The sequence below is a fragment of the Polypterus senegalus genome, chromosome 2 (assembly GCF_016835505.1).
Source record: "Polypterus senegalus isolate Bchr_013 chromosome 2, ASM1683550v1, whole genome shotgun sequence".
Lineage (NCBI taxonomy): Eukaryota > Metazoa > Chordata > Cladistia > Polypteriformes > Polypteridae > Polypterus > Polypterus senegalus.
In genome coordinates this window covers 245,658,798-245,673,627 of record NC_053155.1, presented here as the reverse complement: position 1 = coordinate 245,673,627, position 14,830 = coordinate 245,658,798, and positions in this window count along the sequence as shown.

Below are 14,830 nucleotides of genomic sequence, written 5' to 3'. Positions count from 1 at the left end.
ATCTAAGCAGCATCATGGTCATAGCTGTGCACTACACAGTTTGCCAGTTTATGATATTTTTGATTAAAAGTAAATGAGATAGTAACATTCTGAATGAAAAAAGAGCATTCAAATCTGGTGACAAAGGGGCTCTGAAGGATGCCCAGAGAGTGCTGAAGGAAAAGCTTAGTAAAGAAAGGAAGCTTACTAAAACAAGCTTGTGCTGACCCACTTTATGGTCTCTTCAGTCACCTGTTCAGTCTGTTATTAAGACTGCAAAAGGCACTGCTGCTGTAGAAAATATTCTGCTTTGCTCTAAAATAGAATACAGGCTTGCTCAGAATAACATGAAGGATGTCTGGAATGGACTGGGCAAAATTACTGGACTCAAGCAATCCGGAGCTCAGGCGCTAGAAGGGGATGTGAACAATGCTAATGCCCTGAAACAATTTTTTGATAGATTTTCCCTTTCACTTCCAATTACTTCCAATGATAACTCCATCACACTATTCCTACAACATCAGCAAAACCTCTATTGCTTCAATTGGAATGGCCAGTAATAATTTCCTCTCTAACCATCAATATGGGCTATCCATAACCAATAATCAAGTGAGGAGACAGCTGAAGGAACTACATACAGGACAAGTCACAGGATCAGACTGAGCCAGTTCTCAGGTTGTTAACACTAGAATTACCAGAGTCTATGAAAAAACTTGTAGATCTGGCCCACCTTAAAACCGTTCACACTTCTCCGCCAGCTTCTTTTGTCCTGTAAATGTGCCGATTAAGACGAGCAGCAAGCAGCCGGCTATTCCATCCCCCACCGTCGCAGAACGTTCACTAAGGTCTCTCAGCTCATGCCTTGATTGATTATCTGGGAGTGAAGTGGAGTTTTAGAGTGGAAATAATAGATTGTTATTTGGAACACACACATTTCATGTTGGTTCGGTTTCTGCAGTAATCTGTGTAATCACATTGTTAAAACAGAAACTTTTTTCATATTTTGGTAATAAATGTTGCAAAATGTAGGCATAAACTATAGAATGTGTAAAAGCATGAAGTCCAAACATCAAATAAACTCTTTCACAAAAGGCTGAAGAACATTAAGACATCTTCTGTAGCACAGTGGTTTAGTCGTTGTTTTTTAGCACAGTGGGCTTGTTGTGTTTTAGAGACCCGAATTCAATTCCCCTCCTGGGGAGAAACTGTTATTTTTCTTTTTAACCTCAAACGGACATAGTCAATGATAATCAATCAAGGCATGAGCTGGGAGAGCTTAGTGAACATTCTGCGACGGTGGGGGATGGAATAGCCGGCTGCTTGCTGCTCGTCTTAATTGGCACATTTACAGGACAAAAGAAGCTGGCGGAGAAGTGTGAATGGTTTTAAGGTGGACCAGATCTACGAGTTTTTTCGTAGACTCTGGTAATTCTAGTGTTAAGGCTTGTGTTGACCAACTTTATGGTGTCCTCTGTCACCTGTTCAGTCTGTTATTAAGGCTGCAAATGCACTGTTGCTGTGGAAAATATCCTTCATTGCTCCTGTTCCAAAGAAATGACTAAAGTCCAGTGGCACTTACGTATCAGATCATAAAGACCTTTGAAAGGAGGGTCCTGTGAGTCTTCTTGTAGTAGCCAACCTGAACACATGGCTGTTTGCCTATCGGCCCAGATTGGTTTGGAGGATGTAAGTATCTATTTGCTTCACAAAACTTATCACCTGGATAAAGCTGTAAGGATTATGTTTTTTTTTTTTATTTCTCCAGTGCCTTCCCATCCAGCTGTTCCTATTAAAGGGTAAGATCCGAGATATGCAAGTGGATGAGCCTATGGTATCCTAGATAATGGACCATCTATATGGCAGACTATAGTTTGTGAGGCTCAAGAACTGCATCTCTATATGGATGTAAGCAACACTGGAGCACCACAAGGAACAGTCTTGTCTCCTTTTACTCTTCACTCTTTAAACCTCAGACTATAAATATAACACCAGGTCATGTCATTTGCAAAAATTCTCAGATGATTCTGCACTTACGTGGTGTATTGATAAGGGGGATGAGACAGAGTATAGGAGTCAGGTGGATAAGTTTGTTTCTTAGTGCAGAAAGAATTGTCTGCAACTTAACTTCAGCAAGACCAAGGACCTGGTGATTGACTTTAGCCTCACCAAAGAGCCTCTATGTCTCTATTATTCAAGGAGTGGATGGAACTACTTGAGGGACTACATTAATGACAGGCTGGACTAGTCTCATAAAACAGAGGAAATGTATTAGAAATGGCAGACAAGGGTCATGTTCCTTAGGAAATTATGTTCTTTTAATATGGGGAGTGACATCCTTCCCATTTTCTACAACTCTGTGATGGCCAGTGCAATTTTCTGTGCTGTGGTCTGCTGGGCTGGTAACAACACTTCAACCACGGCTCACCGAATCTAGAAGCTAATTATAAGGACAGGCTTAGTTAAACTCTGGACCCCCTGAAGATAATAGCAAAGAATAGAGTTAAAACAAAATTTATTGCCATTATGAAAAATGCTGCACATCCTCTTTCTGACATACTAACACTGAGTACTTTCAGCTAACTAATTATTCAGCAAAAGTGTGTCAAGAAACACTACTATGGCTCTTTTACACCAAAGACAATATACCTCACTGTGACTGTGACTGAATTCTTCATCCTTTTTCGTCTTTTTGTTTTCAGTCATTCTTGTGTGGGTGTGTCTATACAGTGCATCCAGAAAGTATTCACAGCGCATCACTTTTTCCACATTTTGTTATGTTACAGCCTTATTCCAAAATGGTTTAAATTCAATTTTTTTTCAGAATTCTACACACAACTCCCCATGATGATAATGTGAAAAAAATTTACTTGAGGTTTTTGCAAATTTATTAAAAATAAAAAAATTGAGAATGCACATGTACATAAGTATTCACAGCCTTTGCCATTAAGCTCAAAATTGAGCACAGGTGCATCCTGTTTCCCTGATCATCCTTGAGGTGTTTCTGCAGCTTAATTGGAGTCCACCTGTGGTAAATTCAGTTGATTGGACATGATTTGGAAAGGCACACACCTGTCTATATAAGGTCCCACAGTTGACAGTTCATGTCAGAGCACAAACCAAGCATGAAGTCAAAGGAATTGTCTGTAGGCGTCACATTTGAGGTAACCAGGCACCGCTCATCACCAGGCCAATACCATCCCTACTGTGAAGCATGGTGGTGGCAGCATCATGCTGTGGGATGTTTTTCAGCGGCAGGAACTGGGAGACTAGTCAGGATAAAGGGAAATATGACTGCAGCAATGTACAGAGACATCCTGGATGAAAACCTGCTCCAGACCGCTCTTGACCTCAGACTGGGGCGGCGGTTCATCTTTCAGCAGGACAACGACCCTAAGCACACAGCCAAGATATCAAAGGAGTGACTTCAAGACAACTCTGTGAATGTCTTTCAGTGGCCCAGGCAGAGCCAGACTTGAATCCATTGAACATCTCTTTAGAGATCTTAAAATGGCTGTGCACCGGCGTTTCCCATCCAACCTGATGGAGCTTGAGAGGTGCTGCAAAGAGGAATGGGTTAAACTGGGCAAGGACAGGTGTGCCAAGCTTGTGGCATCATATTCAAAAAGACTTGAGGCTGTAATTGCTGCCAAAGGTGCATCGACAAAGTATTGAGCAAAGGCTGTGAATACTTATGTACATGTGATTTCTCAATTTTTTTATTCTTAATAAATTTGCAAAAACCTCAAGTAAACGTTTTTCACATTGTCATTATGGAGTGTTGTGTGTAGAATTCTGAGGAAAAAAATGAATTTAATCCATTTTGGAATAAGGCTGTAACATGACAAAATGTGGAAAAAGTGATACGCTGTGAATGCTTTCCGGATCCACTGTATATATTTTTATTTTTTTATATACTGATCTTAATAATAATCTATCTATCTCTGTGTGTGTATTGTGTGTGTATATATATATATATATATATATATATATATACTATATATATATATACTGTATATATATATACTGTATATATATATATACTGTATATATATGTATATATATATTGTAAGCTGGAAGGGTGATCGCACCCCAAGAGGACACAGACGCCCCTGGAAATACCCCTAAAACACAGTTTACCTTTACATTCCTCCTTAACCTTCTCACTTGTGCTATAACACGTAATAAAGCCCTCGCGTGGTACTCTGCTTACTTGAAAGCCTTGTGCAGTGCCTTTCAATTATGGAATTGATTGTTTTGCTTCTCTCTCTCTGACATTCTCTGCTCCTAGCGGAACTGTCATCTCTGACTTGTCGTGGAACACGTTTAAGCTTTTGAAAAAGAAACAAATGTTTGTTTGCAGTGTTTGAATAAAATTCCTGTTTTCTACAACCTCTTGTGTCTCTGTGCAAATTTGTGACCCAAGCGTGTCAAGTGGTACCAGGAGTGGTTGAACAGATGGAGGCTGCTGAAGTCTTATTTCAAATGGCTAAAAGTTTTGCACTTAACAACTAGAAACTAAATATGGATGACCCAATCCGTGCGCAAATTCAAGATTTTATACATAAAGTGCACTGCTGGTTTGAAGGAGATGTGATGGAAAAAGTTGTCATGAATATATTACTGGCTGAGATAACTGCAGTTCTTCGAGATGAATTTCTGCGTCATGATATTAAATCATTAATGATTATGTCCAGACGATTGGAGGGTTAACAGTCCACTTGAGCCGCTTTTCCACTGCATAGTACGACCGCGACACGGTTCAGTACAGCTCACTTTTGGGGGCTTTCCACTGGGAACAGTACCTGGTACCTGGTCCTTTTTTTAGTACCACCTCAGCCGAGGTTCCAAGCGCTCCGAACCGTTACCAAAACGTGGCGTGTAAACTCTGCTGGTCACTGATTGGCGGAGAAAATCGTCATTACTGCGTCACTGGCTATTCTTTTCTTTAAAGGTACAGACATGCGGAGTGTTTGAAAGTTCTCCAGCCACTGAGTGTTTGTAAAACCGGGAACAATCACATCCCACCACTCTGAAGCACGGTTAAATGTCCAAACAGATGGTCTGTTGCGGCAACTTTTTTGCAAAATGTGGAAGATCTGTAATATACAGAATCAGCATTTTAATGTTACACTGGCAGTTAAGTTCATTTTATGCTTTGCAACAGTGATAAAAGTTAGCTAGTGATGTGCTTTTTTTAGATGCTTAACCTTGCGCGTCATCGAGCTAAAGTGTTGTCGTTGTCTGCGTGTTGTTGTAAACGTTCCACGGTGTCACTGCAGTAGAGGCGGCGAACTATAACGACATCGTGAATAATCCCGCCACTCTAAAGCGGTACTAAACTGCAGTCGAAACGCAAACCGAGCTGAACTGAGCCGAACCAAGGTGAGCTGTACTGAACCGTGTCGTGCCGTACTATGCAGTGGAAGCGGCTTTGGAGAAAGAGTGGTGGATTTGGTGCTGCTTCGCAACCTGTGAACGAACGTCCAGGACATTCTGGTCTCTTTGATCAACAGCTACAACATCGACAAACTGCAGGACGTGAAAATCGAATGGGGTCAGTAGGACCCGGGGAAATCCAGTCGTAGATGAGATGCCTATTTCTGGGGAGACAGCAGCAACAGGCTGGGGAAACCGTGGACGTCGCAGAGGATATTTCAGCAGTGTTGTAGATATTTCCGGTGTGATCAACCCGGCCACTTGGCAAGAGAATGTCGTTTGTCTCCAGCTCAATCAATGGAAATTGGACTGGCCGAGGTTTGTTGCTCAAATATTACATATTCTTCAGATAAAAAAGATAGCTTGTTAATCCCGGTGAAATTGGGGGGCCGAGAGGTCTCAGCATTGTTGGATTCGGGCAGTGACCTTTATGTTGTCAGACGAGACTGTCTTGATGAAAGATGTCTTAGTGACACTGAGATTGTAAAAATAGACTGTGTACATAGTGATGTTAAAGACTATCAGACATTACTTCTTCCTTTAACTTATAAGGGTTGTCACTTTAAAGTTGGGTCTGCCGTTTCAGACTCCTGCCCCTGGCCATTACTCATAGGGCGGAGAAATTCCCCTTTTCCTAAACTAATTAATAAATGTCAGGCACCAGTTGTCCGGTCGCCTATTGAACTTTGTAGAAGGGGAGAAGAAGAAAACGAGGGCGAAGAACTGGTAGCGGCCGGGGAAAATCTAGAGCCTCAATTAGATATTGAACCCGATCTCTCCAGCGAGACAGAGGACACCCCCGACAATTTTCCAGAGTGGCAGGCTGGTCCTTCTACATCTTCTCAGATTGCGAACACCTCCGAACACAAACCGAGCATTCTGATAGCTCATTAGAATATGCATTTAAACAGGCTCGCTCTGCCGATGACTCTTATTACCAAGAGCGTGATTCCCACACTTTATAGAAAAGGACAGTTGCCTTTTCAGAATGATCTCAGATCATTTAAAGCGGAAATTTATTGAACAACTGGTTATACCTGAAGTACATAGGGAAACTTTTGCATCTGGCACACTCTCACATCTTGGGAGGGCACCTTGGTGCTGACAAAACCAGAGAACAGTTATCAAAATTATTTTATTGGCTCAATATGGGAAAAGATGTTGAACGATTTTGTACTTCATGTCCTGGCTGCCAGATCGTCTTCGCTTATAAGCCTTCTCGGGCTCTCCTTTGTCCTATGCCCATTTTAGAAGTTCCCTTTCAGCGGATGGGATTAGATATTGTAGGCCCTTTACCTAAGACTAAGAATGGGTACCAGTATTTGCTGGTGTTGGTTGACTATGCAACACGATATCCAGAGGTGATTGCCCTGAAAATGGCCAACTCCTCGACTGTAGCCAAAGCTCTGTGTGATATTTTTACTTGTGTTGGCATCCCTAGAGAAATCTTAACTGATCAAGGTACACCTTTTATTTCTCGCGTGATGAAACAATTGTGTGATAGCTTTGTTATTAAGAAATTGAGTACCACTGTTTACCATCCAAAAACGAATGGTTTGACTGAGCGATTTAACAAAACTTTGAAACAGATGATCAGGCGAGTTGCTTATAATGATCCCACGACCTGGGACTCTGTCCTGCCTTTTGTTATGTACACGGTGTGAGAATCACCACAGGCATCCACTGGCTTGAGTCCATTCGAGTTGTTATTCAGCAGACGGCCGCGAGGCATCCTGGATGTGGTATGAGAGGAATGGATAGGTAACGAAACAACAACATAAGGACTAAGCTTTGCAGATCGGGTAATTTCGTTGCAGGACAGAATTTCTATGCTTTCATCTATTGCTGTGCAGCATCAACAACGAGACCAGGAAACTCAGAAGCGTCTTTACGACAGGCGCAGTAAGCTCCGTGAATTCAAACCTGATGATTGTGTTTTGGTACTGGTTCTGTGCGACCCACACAAATTCTTAGCTAAACGGCAGGGCCCCGCCATTATTGAGGAGCGTATGAGTCCGGTAAATTACAAGGTTAGAATACCAGGCCGGCGCAAACCATTCCAGATTTTACACATTAATCTCTTGAAGGAATGGCACAACCGACAAGAGGTTAACACTTCCTTGGCTGCTGTTTCTCAGACTGATGTTGCCATTGGTAATGATCTTACAGACATGCAAAAGACAGAACTGTTATGTTTGATCGAACAGAACACTGATGTCTTTTCAGATTTACCAGGCAAGACTAACATTACAAAACATAAAATCACTACTGAACCTGATGTTCGCGTACAGATGCGGCCATTCCGAATACCGGAAGCATGACGAAATATTGTGCGCGAAGAGGTAAAGAAGATGCTGACATTAGGTGTAATTTGTGTAAGTAAAAGGGACTGGTGCAGCCTGGTTGTATTAGTCCCAAAGCAAGACAGTTCGGTTCGCTTCTGTATCGATTTCAGACGCTTGAATATTGTCTCTAAATTCGATGCTTATCCGATGCCCCGTGTCAATGAACTATTGGAAAAACTGGGTCAGGCGAGCTATATCTCCATGCTAGATCTCATGAAAGGTTATTGGCAGGTGCCTTTAGAGGCTAGCAGTTGTGAGAAAACAGCATTCGTGACTCCTGATGGACTCTATGAATTTACAAGACTCCCGTTTGGTCTTCACAGGGCACCTCTAACTTTTCAGCGTATGATGGATCAGATCCTGCGTCCTCATTCTGAATATTCCGGGGCATACCTTGACAATGTTGTGATTTTCAGCAATGATTGGCAAACACACTTAGAGCAGCTTCAGGCTGTTCTTGAAAGTTTGAGACAGGCTGGCTTTACTGCTAACCCTAAGAAATGTAAACTGGACATGTCCGAGACTCATTACTTAGGTTATTCTATGGGCAAGGGTTTACTTAGGCCACAATTAAGGAAAATAGAAGAAATGCTTGCTTACCCGAGGCCAAAAACACAGAAACAAGTATACGCTTTTCTGGGGCTTGCTGGCTACTACAGAAGGTTCATTCCAAATTTTGCACATAGAGCTGCTCCTCTTACAGAACTTATAAGAGGCAGGAAAAACTGACCTATGGACAGAAAATTGTGAACGTTTTTTCAGAGATTTAAAAAAACCTTGGTGTTCTTATCCAGTTCCAAGGAACCCGGATTTCACAAAGGATTTAGTCTTACAAACAGACACAAGTGCATTTGGTGTAGGCGCAGTTCTGTCACAGATTTTTAATGGAGAAGAACATCCAATCACATATTTGAGTAGGAAATTACTTCCTAGGGAGCGTAATTATTCTACAATTGAGAAAGAATGCTTGGAAATTAGGTGGGCTGTGGAAGCGCTTCGCTATTACTTATGGGGACGAAACTTTACTTTGGTAACTGATCATGCTCCACTTCAATGGTTATACCGATAGAAAGATACAAACTCTCGCCTCATGAGATGGTTTCTGGGCTTTCAACCTTACAGTTTCACAGTAAAACATCGACCAGGCTCTGAACAAGTCAATGCAGACACATTATCACGGCTACATGAACCTGGTACAGAGAGTCGCTTGATTCACGAGAATGTGAATAAAGCTGAGGGGGAAGGTGTAAGTTGGAAGGGTGATCACACCCCAAGAGGACACAGGCGCCCCTGGGAATACCCCTGAAACACAGTCTACCTTCACATTGCTCCTTACCCCTCTCACTTGTGCTATAACACGTAATAAAGCCCTTGCGTAGTACTCCGCTTACTTAAAAGCCTTGTGCAGTGCCTGTCAGTTTTGAAATTGATTGTTTTGCTTATATCTCTCTCTCTCTCTGACATTCTCTGTTCCTAGTGGAACTGTCATCTCTGACTTGTCATGGAGCACGTTTAAGCTTTTGAAAAAGAAACAAATGTTCGTTTGCAGTGTTTGAATAAAATTCCTGTTTTCTACAACCTCCTGTGTCTCTGTGCAAATCTGTGATCCAAGCGTGACTATATATACTGTATATATATATATATATATGTATATAAATATATATATAGTAATATTGGCGCTTGTTTGATGCCAACCCGACACAGACTGACAACGGAGGCATGTGTAAAATAAACAAAAGAACTTTTAATTTCTTCTTCACCTGTGGGGCACGTCTTCCCCGTGAACCCCACAGGCACAACATAGTCCCAAAATACACACACAAACCAACAAAAATCACCACAAATCACAATCTGTCTTCCACTACTCCTAGGGCCACTTTGGCCACCTCCTCCCGACTCAGATGCTCGTTGATCTACTTTTGACTGCACCTCCGGGTGTGGCTGCATTCCTGCTCAGATAGGCTCGTTAAGCCGTGCAGCTCTATGCAGCTCCCCTGGCGGAGGCCATGGAGCCCAACCAAAATGAGCTCAGGTGTTCCATGAAAGTGGCCCCGACGCAACCCAGGGGGGCTGCGACCAAGTGTTCTGGGGGACATAGCGTGCATCCCATGGCTGCTCCCCTGGATCCAGTGTTAAAGGGGTGTAATCCACCACTATATATATATATATGCTCACTAGTGAAGCTATCATGTGACAAAAATCATCTAATTAATTAAATAAGTAACATGCTTGACAAAATGGAAAGCCATAACGGTCAGTGTTATTTGACTCTCTTAATAGATTTAAGTCAAGACAGTCTACTTTTAGTGTTTAGCCTGGCAGAGGGACCCCAGCTTTTAGAAGGATCCCTAATGACTAGCAATCATGTTAAGCTTTTTTCTACTCTCTCTTTCTCTTTCTATGTCTTTTCTGTATGTAATTACTGAGTCTATAATCCCCATTGGATCAGAACTAGACAGAAATGTAGGATGCGTGGGAGGTTTTTTTTTTAACTATTATTGTTTTTAGATGGAATTATGATGCAGGCAGTTAGTTGTTGGTACATTTATATTTGGATGAATGGGGTTGTCTACCTTAAGCTGTAGTAGCTGTGATGATGTCAGCCTGATAGTGTTTTACACGTGGGCAGGCAGAGGAGAATGATGAGCTGATATGTGACGAGTCTTATCTCATGTAAGATGTTGTTGACTTGGCCAAGATTAAAAACAGCCCACTTTCTTAAGTCTCATACTGTATATCTCTTAGCTTGTGGATAGAAGTAGTCATCTTAATTCCAATTAATTTCTTTGCCTGTCTTTAAAGTTAGCACACTATCTATCTATCTATCTATCTATCTATCTATCTATCTATCTATCTATCTATCTATCTATCTATCTATCTATCTATCTAACATCAAAGAACTGGGTAATATTTGTTATGTATGTAACAAAATGATTAAATGTGGTATTTTGTGTATGTAATTAAAACAGTATGTGACTTGCTGTTAACATTAACTTTTCTCATTTGTGATTACATACAGAATCACATAATAAAATTGTGAGGTTCCAAAAGTATAGGAGTCCATCATAACTTCCTTTGTTTTTCGAGGTACAGTTTCTCTTTCATGGCATGTTGGATATTCAAAAATCACAAACTTATAATGAGGTAAGCCAATGTATTTTTTCTTGCTGAAACGGTCAGTGCTACTTACTGTAATTCCTCGGTAAGCATTTCCATATTAAGTCTAAATTAAGTTATTTCTAGCGGCTGTGTTTCTAAGAGTCCAACCTCAATATTACAAAACAAATGGGGTCAGCAGGAAGACTGCAGTTCACAGGAAAATCTGTCCATCAGTCAAGTGTCTTTCAAATAATGATGATCTAGCAACAAAGCTGTTCTATAAATGAATGCAAAAAGTAAGCAAATTATACTGATGGCCAAGCTAAGACCGCAAGGCCACAGTGTGATAGTTTATTTTTAGCCTTCTTTAAATGCAATTGTAGAACTATACTAATAATTAAATTATTTTTTTCAGAATGTTCCTGCAACATGAACTTAGGCTTTTTATGCCTCATTATTCTTTAGAATTTTAACTCTGGTATATTTGATTCTTCTTTTTTCTTTTGGAATGCTATTGTTTCACTTGTTTCTGTAACCTCCTTATTCCAATACAGAATGAAGAGAGTCCAACGCTCATCCCGGCAACATTTATTAAAAGGCAGAAAGCAGAATGGTGGGTCTAGTTAGTCTCAGGGAACATGTTGCTCACACACCCACACACAGTTGTGTAGGCTGAAATTAGATTCGCTAAATAGCATAACCATTTTTTATTTTTTTTTAGTGCTTACAACTTATATGGTCATTGCAGAAACTCCACACAGACACTGCCTGGGTCAGAATTTAAACTTGAGACTTTGAAGCTGTGAAGCTGCTGGCACAATCAGTTCTATGAAAAATGTAAAAATTAGCAGAACATTTGAATTTGTAATAGTTAAACTATGTCCAGAGTCCCAGAGTTGCAGATTCTTTTTTGCAATTTTAACAACATTAAGTTCTACTATATTTTATTGTCAATATTTTGATTTGTATACTTGTAAAATGTAGCAATTTATGAAAAAAGCCAAGTTTACTATACATTCTTTGCTTGCCAGACCACCCTCTTGGGGAGGGGACATGTAGTAAAAAAGCCAAGCCAGCACTGTGACAACAAAAGCACACACAGCCATTTGAAGCTCAAATGAGATGTGCAGAATTGGATAAAATGGAAGCAAGTCAGGATGATCGGCTAATATGAATGAAAATGGCATTTTTGTGTTACTATATGTATGTTGTCTGGCTACGTATGACCTAAGGAATACTTTTACAGAATGGCTGTGCTGATTGTGCTTGAATGTTAACAAGCAATCAGCCAATTTCCCCTTTGTACACCCTGAGGCAGTATGGCTTTCTAGCGGTGTGCACCCACGCCAACTAAGCCCAAGCAACACTATTGTTATAAAAATAGCTGCACTGCAACAGACACCTAACTTGCTTCACCACAGTCATCTTCCACTCTGTTCACTAATATCTAGCTTTGGAATGGCCAAATGGGGGAGGCAGCTTGATGGCTGAGGTCTCCAGGACTCTAAACAAATCCAAATCATATTATGTGATATCATCTACTGTTAAATTCTGCTCCATAGTTGTAAAATTTTTATTTTTATACTGTATTGAGGATTTGTTCTGTTCTGTGTATTGTAATGCATTGACCCCCTTCCTTTTGACACCCACTGCACGCCTAACCTACCTGGAAAGGGGTGTCTCTTTGAACTGCCTTTCCCAAGGTTTCTTCCAACAAAGGTTTTTTGGGAGTTTTTCCTTGTCTTCTTAGAGAGTCAAGGCTGGGGGGCTGTCAAGAGGCAGGGCCTTTCAGAGCCCATTGTGGCACTTATGTGATTTTGGGCTATACAAAAATAAATTGTGCTAGCCAACCCGCGTTGTAGCATACGCCACATAATCACGCCGCTTTTTTAATGATTTTTAAGCACAGGGGAAAAAATGAACATTTGAAAAATCCGTAATTTAATAAACCTCCAAGAAAAGTAACACTGCAACAATGCACGCTACGAACCGACATACAATGTTCGTGACTGAAACCTGGAGGAGCGCCGTCGCTCCTTCTCTTCCCAGAGCGAGGGACGGGGCTGAACGGCACTCGTTCAGTATGCACTGCCTGCTCATGTGCCTGCTCCCAACTCCCTACCTGAGTCGCTTTCGTCTGTGTACAGTCCACACGCACCTGTGAGTCACGTTGACTGTTCATTTTCCAAACACCACCTCAGTCGCTTTTGTCTGTGGTACAGTCCACATGCACCTCTGAGCCACATTGACTTTGCATTGTTCTTTGCGGTTCCGGCTGCTTTTCTAAATATAATCCATCAAGTCACCCAACCATAGTAGTAGCTGTGTACAAAGGGCGGGTACGTAATCAGTGTGAGCGTATGACCCACATGTACTGGGAATTCCTCGTTTGTGGGGAACAACTGCTAGCCCCGGTCTCCATCACGAATGGGGTTCAACAGCTTACCCACGTCTCTCAGTGCCGGGTAGACACACATTGATCCATTCAGTGTAGCGTGCGTGCAGTACCGGACATACAAGGGCATCACAGGCCTGTTAATGCTCAATCTCATGTGGCTAAAAGCCACTTGTCCCTCTAAGAATTTGGATGCCGACCACTCTTGGGTCGCGTAACTATTTAGCAGGCAGGAGTCTCGTTCGTTTTCGGAATTAGCCAGCCAAATTGCTCCACCAACTAAGAACGGCCATGCACCACCACCACCCACAGAAAGAGAGAAATAGCTATCAATCTGTCAGTCCTCTCCGTGTCCGGGCCGGGTGAGGTTTCCTGTGTTGAGTCAAATTAAGCGAAAGGCTCCACACCTGGTAGTGCCCTTCCGTCAATTCCTTTAAGTTTCAGCTTTGTCACCATACTCCCCCCTGAACCCAAAGACTTTGGTTACCCGGTTGGCTGATCACCCGTCGGCATCATTTTTGGTCGGAACTACGACGGCATATGACCATCTTCGAACCTCCGAGTTTTGTTTTATGATTATTTAAAACATTCTTGGCAAATGCTTTCGCTCTCGCTCGAATTGTTGGCGGGCGTGGCTCTGTCGTTCGTGTGCCATGGTCGGCTGCTTAGTGAATTGTTGGTGGGCATGGTGCGTGCGTCTTGCTTGCCATGAACTTAGTGAATTCTTAGAGTTGCTGGGCATGGCTCTGTGAGTTGTCGTCGTATCCCATGGTCTTAGAGTTGGTGGGCGGGTATCTGTGAGTTGGCAGGCGTGGCTCTGTCTTGCGTGCGTCTTGCTTGCCATGGAGTTAGTGAATTATGTACAGTAAATAGATTGTATTGTATTGTATCTAGAAACTGCCATAGACGCACCACTAATCCAATGGTCAGTAATGGCCCAACTGTGTCTATCAAATGCACCTTTACAAAGTAATTGTTTCTTAACATCCTTACAATATATCAAATTTAACATACTAAAACATTTTCAAAGTTAAAAATCTTTGCTCACTATGGTATTATCTCTACTGTGTCCATTGTGAAGTCTGTATAATGTACTACTGATTAAGAAGAATCTCCAGATTATACCAATGGTTCTATTACAGTATTTTGCTGAATAATCTGAAACAGTGGTGAATGCAGCGCAACCACAGACTAAATATTTGTCTCCTAAATCTGTGTAAAACACATTCTAGTTCAGTTGAAAACTGCATAATTTTATACATCTAACTTGGCTTATACTTTCAAAAATATACAATGGATTAGACTGCCCTTGAGACAGATGATTTCAGACTATACTTTTCACATACAGTACCTATCAGACAGCTTTAAGATTGCTATTCCTTTAAGATTACTCCTTGATTAATATCCTTTTTTGTAGTAACTGCAGATGGAGCACCACAATTTAGGGATGACACTATTGCAAAACTCTACAATGGGAGATGGAATCTGTTCCAGCAGTATAAGGTGCTAACATGAAGACGGTGCTCAAATTGCACATACTGTATACACTAAGCAGTCTTGAGATTCAAATCCAGGA